This window comes from Mobula birostris, chromosome 7 (assembly GCF_030028105.1).
Source record: "Mobula birostris isolate sMobBir1 chromosome 7, sMobBir1.hap1, whole genome shotgun sequence".
Classification (NCBI taxonomy): Eukaryota; Metazoa; Chordata; class Chondrichthyes; order Myliobatiformes; family Myliobatidae; genus Mobula; species Mobula birostris.
The window spans coordinates 111,899,351-111,919,209 of NC_092376.1; the positions used below are offsets into that span (position 1 = coordinate 111,899,351).

General features: G+C 45.1%; 1 protein-coding gene across 2 annotated transcripts in view; it reads right to left on the reverse strand.

Annotated features, from left to right (window-relative positions):
* The window catches only part of fam53c (family with sequence similarity 53 member C), a 106,364-nt gene extending 104,011 nt beyond the window's left edge, over window positions 1-2,353 (reverse strand). The window contains exon 1 of one of the 2 annotated variants that reach the window (XM_072263596.1): window positions 2,285-2,353. The gene's annotated coding sequence lies outside the window, so the exon portion shown is untranslated. The remainder of the gene's footprint in view (window positions 1-2,284) is intronic. The other variant, XM_072263597.1, reaches the window with a different exon arrangement.
* Window positions 2,354-19,859: the final 17,506 nt, after the last annotated feature.

The window sequence follows — 19,859 nt, forward strand, 5'->3', positions numbered from 1 at the left end:
ACAGAGGGCAGAGGGGCCGAGGAGGGGGCTGGGGGGGGAGTCGCAGAGGGCCGAGGAGGGGGCTGGGGGGGTCGCAGAGGGGCTGAGGAGGGGGCTGGGGGCCACAGAGGGCAGAGGGGCCGAGGAGGGGGCTGGGGGGGGTCGCAGAGGGGCCGAGGAGGGGGGCCGAGGAGGGGGCTGGGGGGGGGGCCGAGGAGGGGGCTGGGGGGGGGTGCCGAGGAGGGGGCTGGGGGGGGGGTGCCGAGGAGGGGGCTGGGGGGGGGTGCCGAGGAGGGGGCTGGGGGGTCACAGAGGGCAGGGGGGCCGAGGAGGGGGCTGGGGGGTCACAGAGGGCAGGGGGGCCGAGGAGGGGGCTGGGGGGTCACAGAGGGCAGGGGGGCCGAGGAGGGGGCTGGGGGGTCACAGAGGGCAGGGGGGCCGAGGAGGGGGCTGGGGGGTCACAGAGGGCAGGGGGGCCGAGGAGGGGGCTGGGGGGTCACAGAGGGCAGGGGGGCCGAGGAGGGGGCTGGGGGGTCACAGAGGGCAGGGGGGCCGAGGAGGGGGCTGGGGGGGTCACAGAGGGCAGGGGGGCCGAGGGGGCTGGGGGGTCACAGAGGGCAGGGGGGCCGAGGAGGGGGCTGGGGGGGGTCACAGAGGGCAGGGGGGGCCCGAGGAGGGGGCTGGGGGGGGTCACAGAGGGCAGGGGGGCGGAGGAGGGGCCGAGGAGGGGGCTGGGGGGGGGTCACAGAGGGCAGGGGGGCCGAGGAGGGGGCTGGGGGATCCCAGAGGGCAGAGGGGCCGAGGAGGGGGCTGGGGGGAGTCACAGAGGGCAGGGGGGCCGAGGAGGGGGCTGGGGGGGGTCACAGAGGGCAGGGGGGCCGAGGGGGTTGCGGTGGTGGGGGTCACAGAAGGCTGAGGGGCCGGGGAGGTGGGGACCACAGAGAGCAGAGGAGGAAGTGATGACAACGGATGGGAGGAGCCTGGAAAGTGGAGCTCAACAGGTGGGGGTAAGGTCCGACAGATGGAAGAGGGGTCTAAATGGAGGGCAACAGATGGGGGGGGGGGAGAGAGAGAGAGGGAGGATCGGGAACCGGGGGGAGGGGGCCCTGGGGAAGTAGATAGGGAAGGAATAGGAGCGGGTCTGGGGAAATGGCTAGTGAGAGGGGTAGGGAACCAGAAAATTGGGATAATAAGGGGAGGGGCTGGGAAACTGGGGTACGACTAATTAGGGAAGGGAATGATGGAGTGGGGGCAACAGGCCGGGGAGGGGCCGGCGGAGTGGGGGCAACAGGCCGGGGAGGGGCCGGCGGAGTGGGGGCAACAGGCCGGGGAGGGGCCGGCGGAGTGGGGGCAACAGGCCGGGGAGGGGCCGGCGGAGTGGGGGCAACAGGCTGGGGAGGAGCTGGCGGAGTGGGGTGCAACTGATTAGGGAAGGGAATGGGAGTGGGGGTGACAGACTGAGGAGGGGCCGGCGGAGTGGGGGCGACAGACTGGGGGATGTTAAGTGAAGAGTGGGCAACAGAGCAAGAGTGGTCAGGGGATGGGGGCCAGGGGAAGTGGGAGTGACAGAGGGGGAAGAAGCAACTGTCTGGTAACATAATAAAGTGAGTGAGAGTGAGGCTCTGAGGGGAGGGATCAAGAAGAAATGAAAGGGGTGATCCAGACACATCTTGTGCACCTCCTAGTGGTTTTTGATCGGGTGACTGAAAGAGGCCTGCATAATATTCCTGTCCTGCAACTATATTTGGACGTTAAAAGGACACCTTGGGAGGCCACCCTCCCCTATTTGCAATTCTGCTGAAAAGAAAATCAATCACTCCTGTATTTGTGCAGCACGATATCAGATTATCAACCAGTGAATTTTGGCAGGGGCAAATAAAAATGCAGCTAAAAGAACAAACACATTTTCCCTACGACTGTGGCTGGCAAAGGTGGGTCTGCGGGGATACTGGTCACACAAGTCAGTGCGAGCCATCAGGAGTTCCGGCCGGGCAGTTGAGGTGAAGGAGGGGACACTGGCAACAAGTGGCCCTCAACTATCCCCCCCTTACTCACAGGCCGCACCATGCAGCCTCCCCCGCTCCAGTGTGCCTTGGGAGCCGGGAGAGGACTTGCGAGGTCCCGCTGAGGAGGCAGCGCTTTCGCTGAGCAACTCATCGCCTTCACGCTCCGACAGACACCACGCTGAAAAGTTAACCGGCAAAGAACTACTGTGGCCGGCCTCCCCCACCCCACCGGCCCCAGCCCGGGAACTTGTATCGCAGCTGCTAAGGGGCTCCCGCAGCTGACAAACGGATGCACCCACCGCCACCATCAGTGTGCTCCTCTTGTCACCGTCTCCTTAGTAACGCACTCCAGGCAACTGAGCAACGAGGACCACTCCGAGCCTTATATAACCACTGGGCACGGCCACCGACCAGCAGCTTGCGGGGGAAATTGATGTCTTCCCTCATCACTTCTTCCAAGCCCACCTTTCACTTTATGCTTCCACCTCTCCAATGTTTTTTTACTATTTCAAAAAATTACCGTTGTAGAAACTGGATCAGATCTAAATGAATTATTTCGCTGTTGGACCCGGGGGGGGGGGAAAGAACAGTATATCCCCCCCATTTATTCTGCGTGTTTCCAGAAACCCGAATGGCCACGAGCTTGGGAAATCAACGGGGAGAAGAGTGGTAGGAAAGGGGGAGGGGTTGATATTAACTGAGACGACCGCCGTTAGCAGAACAGTTCTTATTCGCTTTCTACAAATTAAGTTTTGAAACCAGCATTTTCAAGCTATATTTAAGATTATACCACCTTTTACTGGCGATTCATGTGGAATTGTTCTTTGACCAAATTTAGACTCCACCAGATGAGTGAATGGCTCAGCCCTAGAGACGAGCCTGGCGGATGGAACCAATGCAACGCAGAATATGGGGGGAGCATTGTAAAATATAAACAGCTTTATAACTCCAAAAAAACATAGTATTACAAAAATAATGATTATTTCCTCTAAATTTATTGACTAATGCTTTAAAACACTGTGTGAAGGCGTTAGTGGCGGGAAAGGAATGAGGATCAAATAGAACCCCCTCGCCAGTTATCAATTGCTTGGGCTAGTCAGCGCGGCGGCTGCTGGGATTTGTAGTTCTGACAGGCTGCTCCCACACCACCCCTTCCACCCTGCGGGAGTTATGATCTAGTACCTTCATTGCCCTGATTCAAGCGGGCTCTCTTTTTATCCCCTTGTCGCAATGCCAACGAGGCACTTCTAATATATCTAGTGGGGCAAATTGAATGATTTATTTTTAAAAGGGTAGATTTCCACTCAGCAAAAGTTTTATTTAAACTTTGACCGTGTTCTGTCTGGTTGAATATTAATTTCATGTGAACCCAGCAATTCACAGACTTGCACAAATGCACTGCATACAAGGAAAATAAATAACCCAGCTTCTAAATGATTGTAATTTAATTTGGGGGAAAAAAGTCACAAAGCTGGTAATATGGGCTTGAATTTCAACAATTTGGAAATTAATCACCTCGTGTTCCTGATAGTTATTTTATTTGCTGTGATGAACAGAATATAATAAGTAGCATGTGACTATTTTCTTTCAAGAAAATTTAAACAAAATCTTTGAAAGGACAGGAAAAAGTACTACAAGCATTTCCTTTGAAAATGGCTAGTTTCTGTTCCATTTGCACAGAAAAGGAGCTTAAATCACAGAGCAAAACAGCTGGCTAGTCACATGGTACCAGGCCATTGCCACTTTAAACATTCAGTACCATTGTTCTGTGTTGGCCAAAATTTATATTAAGATGCAGTTCCAACTGTTCAGTTTCAATGAAGGAAGCATCACAAGAATTGATTAATGTCTGGTTCAAAATGTTTCTGCTCAAGTGTCAGCCAGAGTAAGGTTGCAGAGCTTGAAAAACAAAACTCGGTTTCAATGACATGCCCAACGTGACATGGAATTTCTTAGCACTTGGTTTTAAAACAGGGTGGGGGAGGGAAATGGGAGAAAGGAAGATAGCAAGACATGGTTACTGCTCTACAAAAGAGCACAGGATTCAAGTATAAATGCCCCTTTAATCATAACACTACAAAGGATGATAACTTCTCAAGCATCCTTAAAGAAATCACTTACACTCATGAAATCTTTACTTGTTGTCATCTGTAGTTGTAGCTACCATTTGTGTGTGTACATTAGATTGTTAGGCATCTTCTCCAAGTAAGACAATTATTGCAGGGCCTGGTCCAGCAAGGATCACCAGGAAAATCACTGTGTGCTTGTACCTACACACATACATTCAGACACCAGCCTCAATGTAAGTAAAATGAACAGTCTGAAAAAAATGGTTCTGTTCCCTGGGAGTTAAGCATGAAGTTTTGAATAGATTTTATATTTCCAAGGATGATGATTTAATGTTCAGATGTAATCTTCACCATGGCTTATAAGTAGAATGGTACAAGCCATAGGAGCTGAATAAGGCTATTTGGCCCATCAAGTCTGTTCTGCCATTTGATCATTGCTGATTCCTGGGTGTCAAGATCTCTGAGGATCTAACCTGGTCCCAACATATCGATGTAGTTATACAGAAGGAAAGACAGCGGCTATACTTCATTAGGAGTTTGAAGCGATTTGGCATGTCAACAAATACACTCAAAATCTTCTATAGTTGTACCGTTGAGAGCATTCTGACAGGCTGCATCACTGTCTGGTATGGAGGGATGGGGCTACCGCGCAGGACCGAACGAAGCTGCAGAGGGTTGTAAATCTGGTCAGTTCCATCTTGGGTACTAGCCTACAAAGTACCCAGGACATCCTTAGGGAGCGGTGTCTCAGAAAGGCAGCGTCCATTGTTAAGGACCTCCAGCAATGGGCAAGACCTTTTCTCACTGTTACCATCAGGTAGGACATACAGAAGCCTGAAGACACACGCTCAGTGATTCAGGAACAGCTTCTTCCCCTCTTCCATCCAATTCCTAAATGGACTTTGAACCCTTGGACACTACCTCACTTTTTTTTTAAACATACAGTATTTCTAATTTTTGCACATTTTTAATCTATTCAACTGTAATTGATTTACTTATTTATTTGTTATTATTATTTTTTTCTCTTCTGGGTTATGTATTACATTGAACTGCTGCTGCTAAATTAACAAATTCCACATCATGTGCCAGTGATAATAAGGCTGATTCTGATTTATTTTCCCCCCAACCTCATTCTCCTGCTTTCTCCCCTCGACCTTTGACACCTTTACTAATTAAGAAATTATCAACCTCTGCTTTAAACATACCCAATGTCTCGGCCTCTGCAGCCATCTGTGTCAATGAATTTCACAAATTCACCAGCCTCTGGATAAGGAAATTACTTACCTCTGTTCGAAAGGGACGTCCTTCTATTCTGATGTTGTGCCCTCTGGCCGTAGACTCCCCCATTATTGGAAGCATTCGTACTATCTAGGTCTTTCAATATTTGGTAGGTTTCAATGAGTTCACCCCTCCCCTGTTCTTCTAAACTCTAGTGAGTATAGAGCCATCATACATTAACACTTTCATTCCCAGGATATTTCTTGTTAATCCCAATGAGACATTCTTGAATGCCAACACATCCTTGCTTAGATATGGGGTGCAAACCTGCTCACAAAACTCCATTATATTCTTCCTAAGTATGTCCTTCATGGAACAAGATTTCCTATATTAGCCATCAAGGCTGTAAGCTTATTTTCAAAAGTTTCTTACTAATAGCCACTTCCAAATTGTTTCAGGGACACAAAGGCAGAACAATACCCGTAATGACATTTGTCATTGGGATTAAATCAAGAATGCAATTTAGAAGAAAAACACCTCGTTCTTTAGACAGCTAATGTTTCAATTGGTACTTGACTCATGCAATGTGAGCATGAATTCGATTACTGATTTAGGACTTAATGACATCTGTACAAATTTCTTTCCTGAGCGGCATGTGGTTAAGGAAGTATGGATTCAGCAACCAGGTAGTATCTCACACAAGTTATCACACTCTACAGCTGAACCCAAGGCAAGTGATTCCAAGTGTTCAAACTTAGTCCTGAGCCCAAATTGTACAGTAGCAGGAAAAATGCTGTTGCCTCGGGTATTTCACAAACTATTCTGAGGTGCTTCGAGAGGCTGGTCACGGCACACGTCAACTCACTGCAGTTCACCTAACCAGTGAAACAGGTCCACAGTGGACACCATCTCCCTGCACCACCATTCATCTCTGAAAAACCTAGGTTTTGTTTACTACTACATCTCGGCCTTCATAATCCAGTCAATCTCATCTCCAAGTTTCTAGACCTAGTCACTGACTTCAGGAAGCAGTGTTGCATATACGTCACTCTCTGTATCAATGGTGCTGAGGAGAAGATGGCTGGGAGTTTCAAATCCCTAGTTGTAAATATTTTCAACAATTTATCTTGGTCTAGCCATGTAGAGACAACAGTCAAGGAAGCGCACCAAAGTTACTACTTGCTCAGATGGCTAGGGAAATTTGGCACGTCTCCTATGGCTCTTTTCAATGTTTATATCTGCACCATTGAAATCAGCCTATTCAGAATCAGCACAGTTTGGCATGGCAACTGTTCTGCCTAAAACCACAAGAGAGTGCAGTGTCGTGAATGCAGTCCTGTCTATCATACAAGCCAGCCTCTACTCCATTGACGCTATTTGCACTATCTGCTGTCACAGGAAAGCAGCTAACATCATCCCCACCCCAACCTTATCACTCTCTCTTCTCCCATTGGGCAATAGATACAAATGTTTGAAAGCACGTAACACTAAGCTCTACTCTGTTATCAGACTCTTGAGAAGACAGTAAAGATCAAAGTTCAAAGTAAATTTTATTACCGAAGTACATATACAGTGGCATGCAAAAGTTTGGGCACCCCGGTCAAAATTTCTGTGACTGTGACTAGTTAAGTGAGTAGAAGATGAACTGATCTCCAAAAGTCATAAAATTAAAGATAAAACATTCTTTTCAACATTTTAAGCAAGATTAGTGTATTATAAGAGCATAAGACAAAGGAGCAGAAGTCAGCTATTCGGCCCATCGAGTCTACTCCGCCATTTTATCATGAGCTGATCCATTCTCCCATTTAGTCCCACTCCCTCGCCTTCTCACCATAACCTTTGATGCCCTGGCTACTCAGATACCTATCAATCTCTGCCTTAAATATACCCAATACACGGCCTCCACTGCTGACCGTGGCAACAAATTCCATAGATTCACCACCCTCTGACTTCGCATTTCTGTTCTGAATGGGCGCCCTTCAATCCTCAAGTCATGCCCTCTCGTACTAGACTCCCCCATCATGGGAAACAACTTTGCCACATCCACTCTGTCCATGCCTTTCAACATTCGAAATGTTTCTATGAGGTCTCCCCTCATTCTTCCAAACTCCAAGGAATACAGTCCAAGAGCAGACAAACGTTCCTCATATGTTAACCCTCTCATTCCAAAAATCATTCTAGTGAATCTTCTCTGTACCCTCTCCAACGTCAGAGCATCCTTTCTTAAATAAGGAGACCAAAACTGCCCACAGTACTCCAAGTGAGGTCTCACCGGCGCCTTATAGAGCCTCAACATCACATCCCTGCTCCTATACTCTATTCCTCTAGAAATGAATGCCAACATTGCATTCGCCTTCTTCACTACCGACTCAACCTGGAGGTTAACCTTAAGGGTATCCTGTAGGAGGACACCCAAGTCCCGTTGCATCTCAGAACTTTGAATTCTCTCCCCATTTAAATAGTAGTCTGCCCGTTTATTTCTTCTGCCAAAGTGCATAACCATACACATTCCAACACTGTATTTCATTTGCCACTTCTTTGCCCATTTTTCCAATCTATCCAAGTCTCTCTGCAGACTCTCCGTTTCCTTAGCACTAACGGCCCCTCCACCTATCTTTGTATCGTCAGCAAACTTAGCCAGAAAGCCATCTATTCCATAATCCAAATCATTGATGTACACTGTAAAAAGAAATGGCCCCAACACGGACCCCTGTGGAACACCACTGGTAACCGGCAGCCAAACAGAATAGGATTATTCCCACTCTCTGTTTCCTGCCAATCAGCCAATGCTCTATCCGCGTATGTAACTTTCCCGTAATTCCATGGGCTCTTATCTTGTTAAGTAGCCTTATGTGTGGCACCTTATCAAAGGCCTTCTGAAAATCCAAATATACAATACCCACCGCATCTCTCTTGTCTAGCCTACTTGTAATTTCCTCAAAAAATTGTAATAGGTTTGTCAGGCAGGATTTTCCTTTAAGGAATCCATGCTGACTTCTGCCTATCTTGTCATATGCCTCCAAGTACTCCGTAACCGCATCCTTGACAATCGACTCTAACAACTTCCCAACCACCGTTGTCAAGCTAACAGGTCTATAATTTCCATTTTGCTTCCTTGCCCCCTTCTTAAATAGCGGAGTGACATTTGCAATCTTCCAGTCCTCTGGAACCATGCCAGAATCTATTGACTTTTGAAAGATCATCACTAATGCCTCTGCAATCTCCACAGCTACTTCCTTCAGAACACGAGGGTGCATTCCGTCTTGTCCAGGAGATTTATCTACCTTTAGACTATTCAGCTTCCTGAGTACTTTCTCTGTCGTAATTGTGACTGCGCACACTTCTCTTCCCTGCCACCCTTGAGTGTCTGGTATACTGCTGATGTCTTCCTCAGTGAAGACTGATGCAAAATACTCAATCAGTTCCTCCGCCATCTCCTTATCTCCCATTACAATTTCTCCAGCATCACTTTCTATCAGTCCTATATCTACTCTCACCTGCCTTTTACTCTTTATATACTTGAAAAAGCTTTTAGTATCCTCTTTAATATTATTTGCTAGTTTCCTTTCATAGTTAATTTTTTCCCTCTTAATGACTGTCTTAGTTTCCTTTTGTAAGCTTTTAAAAACTTCCCAATCCTCTGTCTTCCCACTAATTTTTGCTTCCTTGTATGCCCTCTCCTTTGCTTTAACTTTGGCTTTGACTTCTCTTGTCAACCACGGTTGCATCCTTTTTCCATTCGAAAATTTCTTCTTTTTTGGAATATACCTGTCTTGCACCTTCCTCACTTCTCGCATAAACTCCAGCCACTGCTGCTCTGCCGTCTTTCTCGCCAGTGTCCCTTTCCAGTCAACTTTGGCCAGTTCCTCTCTCATGCCACTGTAATTTCCTTTACTCCACTGAAATACCGACACATCAGATTTCAGCTTCTCTTTTTCAAATTTCACAGTGAACTCAATCATGTTATGATCACTGCCTCCTAAGGGTTCCTTCACCTCAATCTCTCTATTCACCTCTGGTTCATTACACAATACCCAATCCAGTACAGCCAATCCCCTAGTGGGCTCGACAACAAGCTGTTCTAAAAAGCCATCTTGCAGACATTCTACAAATTCTCTCTCTTGAGATCCAGTGCCGACCTGATTTTCCCAATCCACTCGCATGTTAAAATCCCCCACAATTATCATAACACTGCCCTTCTGACAAGCCTTTTCTATTTCCTGTTGTAATTTGTAGTCCACATCACTGCAGCTGTTTGGACGCCTATAAATAACTGCCATCAGGGTCCTTTTACCCCTGCGATTTCTTAGCTCAACCCATAAAGATTCTGTGCCTTCCGATCCTATATCACCTCTTTCTAATGATTTAATATCATTTCTTACCAATAAAGCCACACCTCCCCCTCTGCCTATCTGCCTATCCTTCCAAGACACCGTGTATCCTTGGACGTTCAGCTCCCAGTGACATGCATCCTTTAGCCACGTCTCAGTGATGGCCACAATATCATACCTGCCAATCTGTAGCTGTACGACAAGATCATCCACCTTATTCCTTATGCTGCATGCATTTAAGTATAACACCTTAAGACCAGTATTTGGTACTTTTCGCTTTGATTTCACTGTAACTTTATTGCACTGCAACCCATCCCAATGGCTACAAATTTGCCCCATCACCTGCCTGTCTTTCCTGACATCTTCACTGCTCACTATCTGAGATTTATTTCTATTTTCTCCCTCCTCCGCTCTATCATTCCGGTTCCCATCCCCCTGCCAAATTAGCTTAAACCCTCCCTAACAGCTCTATTAAACTTTCCCGCCAGGATATTGGTCCCCTTCGGGTTCAGGTGTAACCTGTCCATTTTGAACAGGTCATACTTCCCCCAGAGGAGATCGCAATGATCTAAGAATCTGAAGCCCTGCCCCCTGCACCAGTCTCTCAGCCAGGCATTCATCTGCCTGATCCTACTATTCTTGCCCTCGCTAGCATGTGGCACAGGTAACAATCCCGAGATTACTACCCTGGCGGTCCTGCTTCTCAGCTTCCTTCCTAGCTCCCAGAAATCTCTGTTCAGGACCTCCTCCTTTGTCCTATCTATGTCATTGATACCAACATGTACCAAGCCAACTGGCTGCTCACCCTCCCCCTTTAGAATATTCAGGACCCGATCCGAGACATCCCGTACCCTGGCACCTGGGAGGCAACACACCATGCAGGTATCTCTGTCAGGCTCACAGAATCTCCTGTCCATTCCCCTGACTATGGAATCCCCCATGACTACTGCATTTCTCTTCTCCCTCCTTCTCTCCTGCACAACAGCGCCAGGCTCAGTGCCAGAGACCCGGTCACCATGGGCGTCCCCTGTCAGGTCATCCCCCTCAACAGCATCTAGAACAAGATATTTGTTGCTGAGGGGGACAGCCACAGGTGTGCTCTCCACTATCCGGGCACTTCCCTTCCCTCTCTTGACAGCGACCCAGTTTTCTGACCCCTGTAGCCTAGGGATGACTACCTCCCTGTAGCTCCTGTCTATCACCTCTTCACTTTCCCTGATAAGCAGTAGGTCGTCAAGCTGCAGCTCCAGATCCCTAACACGGTCTCTGAGGAGCTGCATCTCGGTGCACCTGGTGCAGATGTGGTCATCAGGGAAGCTGGAGGTCTCCCAGGATTCCCACATCTGACACCCTAAACAAAGCACTAACCCTGCAGGCATGCTATCTAATTCTACAGGAATGAAACAGGAAAAATAAGTCTACTCACCCACTTACCTCGCCAAACAGAGGAATTTTTTAAACCGTTAGCTCGTTCCGTTAGCTGTGAGAGCCCTGCTGTTCCTGTCTGTCCAGGTCAATTCGCGAGGGGGGGGGGAGAGAAAAAAAGAGTTGGCGCTTCGCTCTCGCCTCTTCCCGTTTACCGCTGAAGCCCATTGAAGCCAAAGCCCTACACTCTGCTACCGCTCACTCCACTGCCCACTCCGACAGCTGCCCGCTGTATAGGGTGGTCTCCTTTTTAAACTCTCCCCGCTGTCCTGTTACTGCCTGTGCAGTCTCGTCCTTCTTGCACTCGAAGAAGTTTTTTAAAAAACTGCCTTCCTTCAGAATTCAGCTCCCACGCCGCTCTGTAGTCCCGATTTTTGTTTTGTACAATTTTAGAGTGAAAAAAAGGAAAGGAGCACCATGCAAAAATTTGGGCACCCCAAGAGATTTGAGCTCTCAGATAACTCTTACCAAGGTCTCAGACCTTAATTAGCTTGTTAGGGCTATGGCTTGTTTACAGTCATCATTAGGAAAGGCCAGGTGATGCAAATTTCAAAGCTTTCTAAATACCCTGACTCCTCAAACCTTGTCCCAACAATCAGCAACCATGGGCTCCTCTAAGCAGCTGCCTACCGCTCTGAAAATTAAAATAAATAATGCCCACAAAGCAGGAGAAGGCTATAGGAAGATAGCAAAGTGTTTTCAGGTAGCTGTTTCCTCAGTTCGTAATGTAATTAAGAAATGGCAGTTAACAGGAATGGTGGAGGTCAAGTTGAGGTCTGGAAGACCAAGAAAACTTTCCGAGAGAACTACTCGTAGGATTGCTAGAAAGGCAAATCAAAACCCCCGTTTGACTGCAAAAGACCTTCAGGAAGATTTAGCAGACTCTGGAGTGGTGGTGCACTGTTCTACTGTGCAGTGACACCTGCACAAATATGACCTTCATGGAAGAGTCAAGAGAAGAAAAGCTTTTCTGCATCCTCACCACAAAATACAGCATCAGAAGTTTGCAAAGGAACATCTAAACAAGCCTAATGCATTTTGGAAACAAGTCCTGTGGACAGATGAAGTTAAAATAGACCTTTTTGGCTGCAATGAGCAAAGGTATGTTTGGAGAAAAAAGGGTGCAGAATTTCATGAAAAGAACACCTCTCCAACAGTTAAGCACAGGGGTGGATCGATCATGCTTTGGGCTTGTGTTGCAGCCAGTGACATGGGGAACATTTCACTGGTAGAGGGAAGAATAAATTCAATTAAATACCAGCAAATTCTGGAAGCAAACATCACATCGTCTGTAAAAATGCTGAAGATGAAAAGAGGATGGCTTCTAGAACAGGATAATGATCCTAAACACACCTCAAAATCCACAATGGACCACCTCAAGAGGTGCAAGCTGAAGGTTTTGCCATGGCCCTCACAGTCCCCCGACCTAAACATCATCGAAAATCTGTGGATAGACCTCAAAGGAGCAGTGCATGCAAGACAGCCCAAGAATCTCTCAGAACTAGAAGCCTTTTGCAAGGAAGAATGGGCGAAAATCCCCCAAACAAGAATTGAAAGACTCTTAGCTGGCTACAGAAAGCGTTTACGAGCTGTGATACTTGCCAAAGGGGGTGTTACTGAGTACTGACCATGCAGGGTGCCCAAACTTTTGCTTCGGACCCTTTTCATTTTTTGTTATTTGGAAACTGTAAAAGATGGAAATAAAAGTAATCTTGCTTAAAATATTAAAGAAACGCGTCATCTTTAACTTTATGCCTTTTGGAAATCAGGTCAGCTTTTACTCGCTCAGCTACTCACAGTAACAGAAATTTTGACCGGGGTGCCCATACTTTTGCATGTTAACATATACAACTCTGGGATTCGTTTTCTTGTGGGCATATTCAGCAAATCTATAGAATAGTAACTATAACAGGATCAATAAACCAGAGTGCAGAAGGCCACAAACTATGCAAATGCAAATATAAATAAATAGCAATAAATAACGAGAACATGAAATAACATGATAAAGATTCCTTAAAGTGAAATCATTGGTTGTGGGAACACCTCAATTGATGGGCAGTGTTGTTCAAGTGCCTGGTTGTTGTGAGGTAGTAACTACTCTTGAACCTGGTGATGCGAGTCCTGAGACTCTCGTAGCTTTGATCTGATGGTAGCAGTGAGAAAAGTGCGTGTCCTGGGTGGTGAGGATCTCTGATGGATGCTGCTTTCCTACAGCAGCGTTTCACGTAGATGTGCTCAGTGGTTGGGAGGGCTCTACCCTTGATGTACTGGGCCGAATCTGCTACCTTTTGTAGGACTTTCCATTCAAAGTCATTGGTGTTTCCATACCAGGACATGATGCAGCCAGTCAATACACTCTCCACTACACATCTGTAGAAGTTTGTTAATGTTTTAAGATGTCATGCCAAATCTCCATACACTCCTAAGGAAGTAAAGACACTGCCATGATTTCTTTGCAATTGCACTTACCTGCTGGGTCCAAGACATTAAAAGATGAATTCTCAATCTCCTAATTTAGCTTGTTGTGACTTTGTCTACCTGCATTGCACTTTCTCTGTAGCTATATTCTGCATTCAGTTTTTTTTAAATCTCAAAGCACTTAAATATGCTATGATCTGCTTGGATAGCACAAAAACAATACTTTTCACTGCATCTCAGTATAGATGGTATCAATAAAAATAGAAGTTGGAATTATAGAAAGCTTCTTCCTCCTCCAAGATGTCAAGACCAGTATGGTCCCCCAAATGGGTTTTTATTGGGCTAAAGTAAAAATCCAAATCAATGACTTCAACTTTCAAATAAACAGGAAGTAGACAAGATGTTCATTTTCAATTGCCATCGTATACACATGAATATCTAAATTGTAATTCAGTGCTACCTTGCCCTACAGTAGCATAGTGGTTAGCATGGCGATATTACAGCTTGGGGCATCGGAGTTCAAAGTTCAATCTGTAAAGATTTTGTATTCATCCTCCCCATGGAAGGCGTGAGTTTTCCCCAGGTACTCTGCTTTCTTTCCACAGTCCAAAGGCGTACCAGGTAAGTTAATTGGTCATTGTAAATTGCCCCATGATTAGGTTATGGTTAATCGCCGTTGCCAGGAGTTGCTGGGCTGATGTGTCTCAAAGGGCTGGGAGGGCCTACTCTGGACTGTATCACTAAACAAATCAGTAAAACGTCAAATAGATCCATTTAATATGAATAAGTTTGAAACGACTTCAAAGTTTCAGTGTGACAGCTTGCCAAAAAGTTAACATCAATGATGTCCTTTCAAAGAGGAAAAATCTTAAGTTATCTTTTCCTGACGGGGTAAAACACGGTCGCATAACGGTTAGCGCAATGCTTTTCAGTACACGCTCAATTCCCACCGCTGCCTGTAAGGAGTTTGTACGTTCTCTCCATGACCACGTGGGTTTCCTCCAGATACTCCAGTTGCCTCCCACAGTCCAAAGACATACTGGTTGGTGGGTTAAGTGGCCATTGTAAATTGTCCTGTGATTAGGCAAGGATTAAATCGGGGGATTGCTAGGCAGTGTGATTTGGTATGCCAATTCCGTGCAGTATCTCAATAAAATTAAAAGAACATTTTTTAAAAATGGACAACACATGGGTGGATAACTGTGGCAAGATCAGCAGAAACCTCGCAATGCAAAAGTCTAATATTGCTAAAAGGCATGTATAGATGCAAGGTGTTGGATGGGGTGAAGGAAGGATACCCGTCAGATGCATCCTGCAAAATACCTACATCTTTTGATGCTAATAGCTAGAGTTAAGTTGTGAATTTGTATGTCATATGCAAATAATCTTACTTATCAAACCCAAATGATGAACTCTTGGCAACCCCTATACAACAATATTTAATGCTTATGAAAATCATTCTCTTTTGGAAAAGTCATGTAGTGATAGAATAATTTATAGTGCGTTACCCGTATTCTTAGGTCAAAGTTCAATGTACATTCAAAAATAGTTCAAAAAGTACGTGCAGCAAGAAACACCAAACACCTGCGAATGAAGAATATTCTATTCGCCACCATCCTTCTACCAGGGAGAGTAAAATTTAAGCATTGTAGATTTTATAGGCTAATGGTTTTAGATCTAGAATGCATGGTTCACCTGGCAGAGTTGGTGAATGCATTTCAGTCCTGTAGGGTGTATAGGGTCCAAGTATTAACCGGCAATTCTTTAATAGCATCAAATCCAAGCCAAAATGTCAGGAAGAATCTCAGTTACCTTTACATTGAAAAGCAGGACAGCTGCAAAAGGATGGATCAGTAACAAGATCAAGATGATGAAAAAATTCTTTGCACTTTTCTATGACTAGAAAAGCATAGAAATCTTAACATTGGCTGTGATGGTCTCAAAGTTAATTCTTTTAACATAATGCTTTGTCTAAAAAGGCTCTCTTGAAAACAAAATGTTCCTTTGGCATATAGATCAAAAACAGAATGGCAATAAGTTATTTCCTTCAGTGTAGATGGATAAATGTTTGCATAAAATGCAAGTTATTTCTCAAGTCCTGGCAGTCATAGGAATTAGCAGGAGGCTGAAATCCATACTTATGGCATTGAACTGCCTATTGCATCAATCAGAACTTTGAAAATGAAACAAGCACCCTACGAACCCAGTTCAATCCAAAGGAGTTCACCCCAGACCAGTTACAATTTAAAAGCCTTTCATGAATCATGTAGAGCCTTGTTGTCACTAGTAGCTGCTCCCAAAAGAACAAAATATCAGTACATTCAGTGCAGTAACACTGTACGAGCAAAACTTCTAGACCAGGGGTTCCCAACCTGGTGTCCACAGATCCCTTGCTTTAATGGTATTAGTCCACGGCATAAAAAAGTTTGGGAACCCCTGAAAGATAGCTGAAAGTAAAGCTTGGGCAACTTCTCTTGGCACACTGACACAGTTTACGTTTTACTCCCTTTCAGTCATGTTCAGAATCTGGCCTTTCAGTGAAACAATCAACTTTAATTTTATTCTCCACTGCAGATATTGTGCATCTTCTCTGACATTTATAAATACAATCAGTTTAGAACAGCACCGTGCAGGTCCTTCAGCCCACAATATTGTGCCAATATTTTACCCCTTCCCTTCCCTCCCCTCCATTTTTCTTTCATCCCAGTGTGTATCCAATGATCTCTTAAATGTCCCTAATGTATGACACACTTTCTATGCACCAACCACTCTGTAAAGGCTTGCCTCTGACAAACCCTTATACTTTCCTCCAACCACCTTAAAATTATACTTCCTCATAGTAGCTATTTCCAACCTGGGAAAAAGTCTCTGGCTGTCCACTTTCTATGCCTCTCATTATCTTGTACACCTCTATCAAGTCATCTCTCATCCTCCTTTGATCCAAAGAGAAAAGCCCTAGCTCACTTAAATTTGTCTCATCAGACATGCACTCTAATCCAGGCAGCATCCTGGTAAACCTCCACTATACCCTCTAAAGCTTCCATATCCTGCTTATAAGTGGGTGTGCTCTAACCAGAGCTTTACAGAGCTACAACGGCTCTTGAACTCAATCCCCAACGAATGAAGGCCAACACTCCACATGCCTTTTAAACCACCTTATCAACCTGTACTGCAATTTTGAGAGATCTATTGATGTGGACCCCAAGATCCTTCTGTTCTTATGCACTTGATGTGAATATTATTCCACAATCATGGAGAGAAAACAAAAAGAATTTCAACTCAGATAGTTCTTTTGTCGAGGAACTCTTCAGGGGTGGGAAATACTCAATTTACATAATTCCAACCAAAGTCCATACATTGTTAGGAGGCAAGAAATAACCCTGCAAATCAAATATTTAAAAGCTAATGGGTGCTTAAGTCAATTAATTGGTAATCATTACCAGCCATTTCAGTATCCCTCCCAAAATAGTGCCATCAGAAAGTTTTAATTAATAATTGTGATCCTTATACATAATGCATCATAGTTCCTGAATCCTAGGCTTCCTGTTACATAATTATTTGTGCTGTCTTGGTTTCTTAAGACAGATTCTCCAGAAGTCCTGAATAATAGGTGAAGATCAGAAGTAAAAAAATGGATTTTGAACCCATGATTGAGAAGAAAAAGCATTTCAGGATCTACATTGTAGACATTTCTCTGACATTAAATGTACCTTTGAAACTTTAAGGTAAAGCTATTAGTAGGTCGATTGTTGAAAGAATTCAAGTGAACACTGCAACAATATTCGATAATGAGGCAACAGCTGACAGATTTAAGGGACAATGTGAATCCAGTGTCAGGATAATAGGATACAGCTGGTGTTTTAACAGTAAGGTGGTCAGTTAGATTTTGGTCTGTATTAAGTACCTATCAAATATTCAAGAGATGAATATGCTAACTGGCAAGCTAGATAAATAAACAGCATGAATGAAATCCTGAATTTTGCACACTAAGCTCCTCTGTGGGATTTCAGCTTTGTAAAAGTTTAAGTACATCATATTCATTGGTTCCCTTATCTACTGCAGATATCCTCAAGGGATTTGACTAAGACATAGGAGCAGAATTAAACGTTTTGGCCCATTGAATTAGCTCTGCCATTAATAATGGCTGATCCATTATTCCCCTCCTCAGCCCCATTCTCCAGCCTTCTCCCCGAAAGCTTTGATGCTGTGTCCAGTCAAGAACCTAACAAGCCTTGCTAAAAAGTATACCCAACAACCTGGCCTCCACAACTGCCTATGGTAATAAATTCACCACCCTGTGGCTGAAATAATTTCTCCACATCTGTTTTAAATAGATACCCCTCTATCCTGAGGCTATGCCTTCTTGTCCTAGACTCCCCCACCCTTTCCACATCTACTCTGTCTAGGCCTTTCAACTTTCGAAAGGTTTCAATGAGATCTCCGCCTCTGCCCCCCCCCCACCCTTCTAAATTCCAGTGAGTACAGACCCAGAGCTACCAAACATCCTCATGTGATAATCCAGGATCATCCTTCTGAACCTCCTCTAAACCCTCTCCAATGCCAGCACATTTTTTCTTAGGTAAGGCACCCAAAGTTGTTCATAATACTCAAGGTGTTACCACTAATTTTTGCCTTGTTATATGTCCTCTCTGCTTTTACATTAGCTTTGAGTTCCCTTGTCGTCCATGCCAGCAGCTCCTTCCAATTTACTTTGGCCATCTCTCTCATACCACTAATTTCCTTTACTCCACTGAAATATTGCTACATCAGACTTTGCTTTCTCCCTACCAAATTTCAAGTTGAACTGAATCTTATTGTGATTACTGCCTCCCAAGGGTTCTTTTACCTCAAGCTCCCTAATCACCTCTGGTTTATTATATAAACATCCGATTCAGTATAGCTGATCCCATAGTAGGCTCAACAACAAATTGCTAAATAAAACCATCTTGTAGGCATTCAACAAACTCGCCCTCGAGATCCATTTCCAACTTAATTTTCGCCAATTGACCTGCATGTTAAAATCTCCCATGACTATCATACCATTGCCCTTTTGACACACACCTTTTCTATTTTCCATTATAATCTGTGGTCTACATCCCAGCTACAGTTGACAAAGGGTCTCTGTCTGAAGCGTTGACTGTACCTCTTCCTAGAGATGCTGCCTGGCCTGCTGCATTCACCAGCAACGTTGATGTGTGTTGACTGTTGGGAGGCCTGTATACAACTGCCATCAGGGTCCTTTTACCCTTGCAGTTATTTTTTTTAATAAAAAACTCAGCTCACAAGTATTCAACATCTTCTGATCCCATGTCACATCTTTCTAATGATTTGATGCCATTCTTTACCAGTGGAGCCACACCGCCCCCTCTACCCACCTTCCTATCCGTCCAATTTAGCATGTCACCTTGGACATTCAGCTCCCAACTACAGTCATCTTTCAGCCACAATTCAGTGGTAGCCACATCATACCTGACAATCTGTAATAGTGCAACAAGATCATCCACCTTACTTCTTTTACTCTGCATTGAAAAAACACCAAGTACTGTATTTTCTACCCTTTTTGGTTCTGCATCCCCAATGTACTGATACTCACCCTGCTGGCTGTAATTTTGTCCTGTCATCTGCCCTTCCTGACAGTCTGACTGCACACTCTTTGCCTTTTTACAATCTGTCCTATCCTGAGTCCCTTCACTCCAGTTCCCACTCCCCTACCAAATTAGTTTAAACCCTCCCTAACAGCTCTAACAAACCTGCCTGTGGTTCAGGTACAACCTATCCCTTTTGAACAGGTCATACCTCCTCTAGAAGAGATTCCAATAATGCAAGCAGCTGAAGCCCTGCCCATTACACCAGCTTCTCAGCCACACATTTATCTGCCAGATCATCCTGTTTCTACCCTCACTGGTGTGTGGCACAGGCAGCAATCTAGAAATTACCACACTGGAGGTAGTTTCTCAGCTTTCTGCCTAGCTCTCTAAATGTTCTTTCAGGCCCTCTTTGCTTTTCCATCCCATCTCATTGGTACCACTATGTGCCAAGACATCTGGCTGCCTCCCTTCCCCTTCAGAATGCTGTGGACATAATCCAAGATGTCCCTGACCCTGGGAGACAACATGCTACTTAGGTGTCCTGTACACACGTGCAGAATCTCCCATTTTAAATTCATGCCAACTTCTAATCCCTTTTGAAGTTCTGACAAATTAAGCATTGCACCTTATGATTTAGCATTTTTCATGTAAAGGGCATTAGGCTTACAGGTCTGCACTTCCTCATTTTGCAACTACCCATAAAAATAGGAGAGGCTGGCAAATGCAGCTCTACTTATGGGAACTGCTCCAGAGTCTCAAGATTAAGAGTGAGAAATACTTTAACTATTGCCAGGACAAAATTCTCTGGGAGACAGATCACACTCT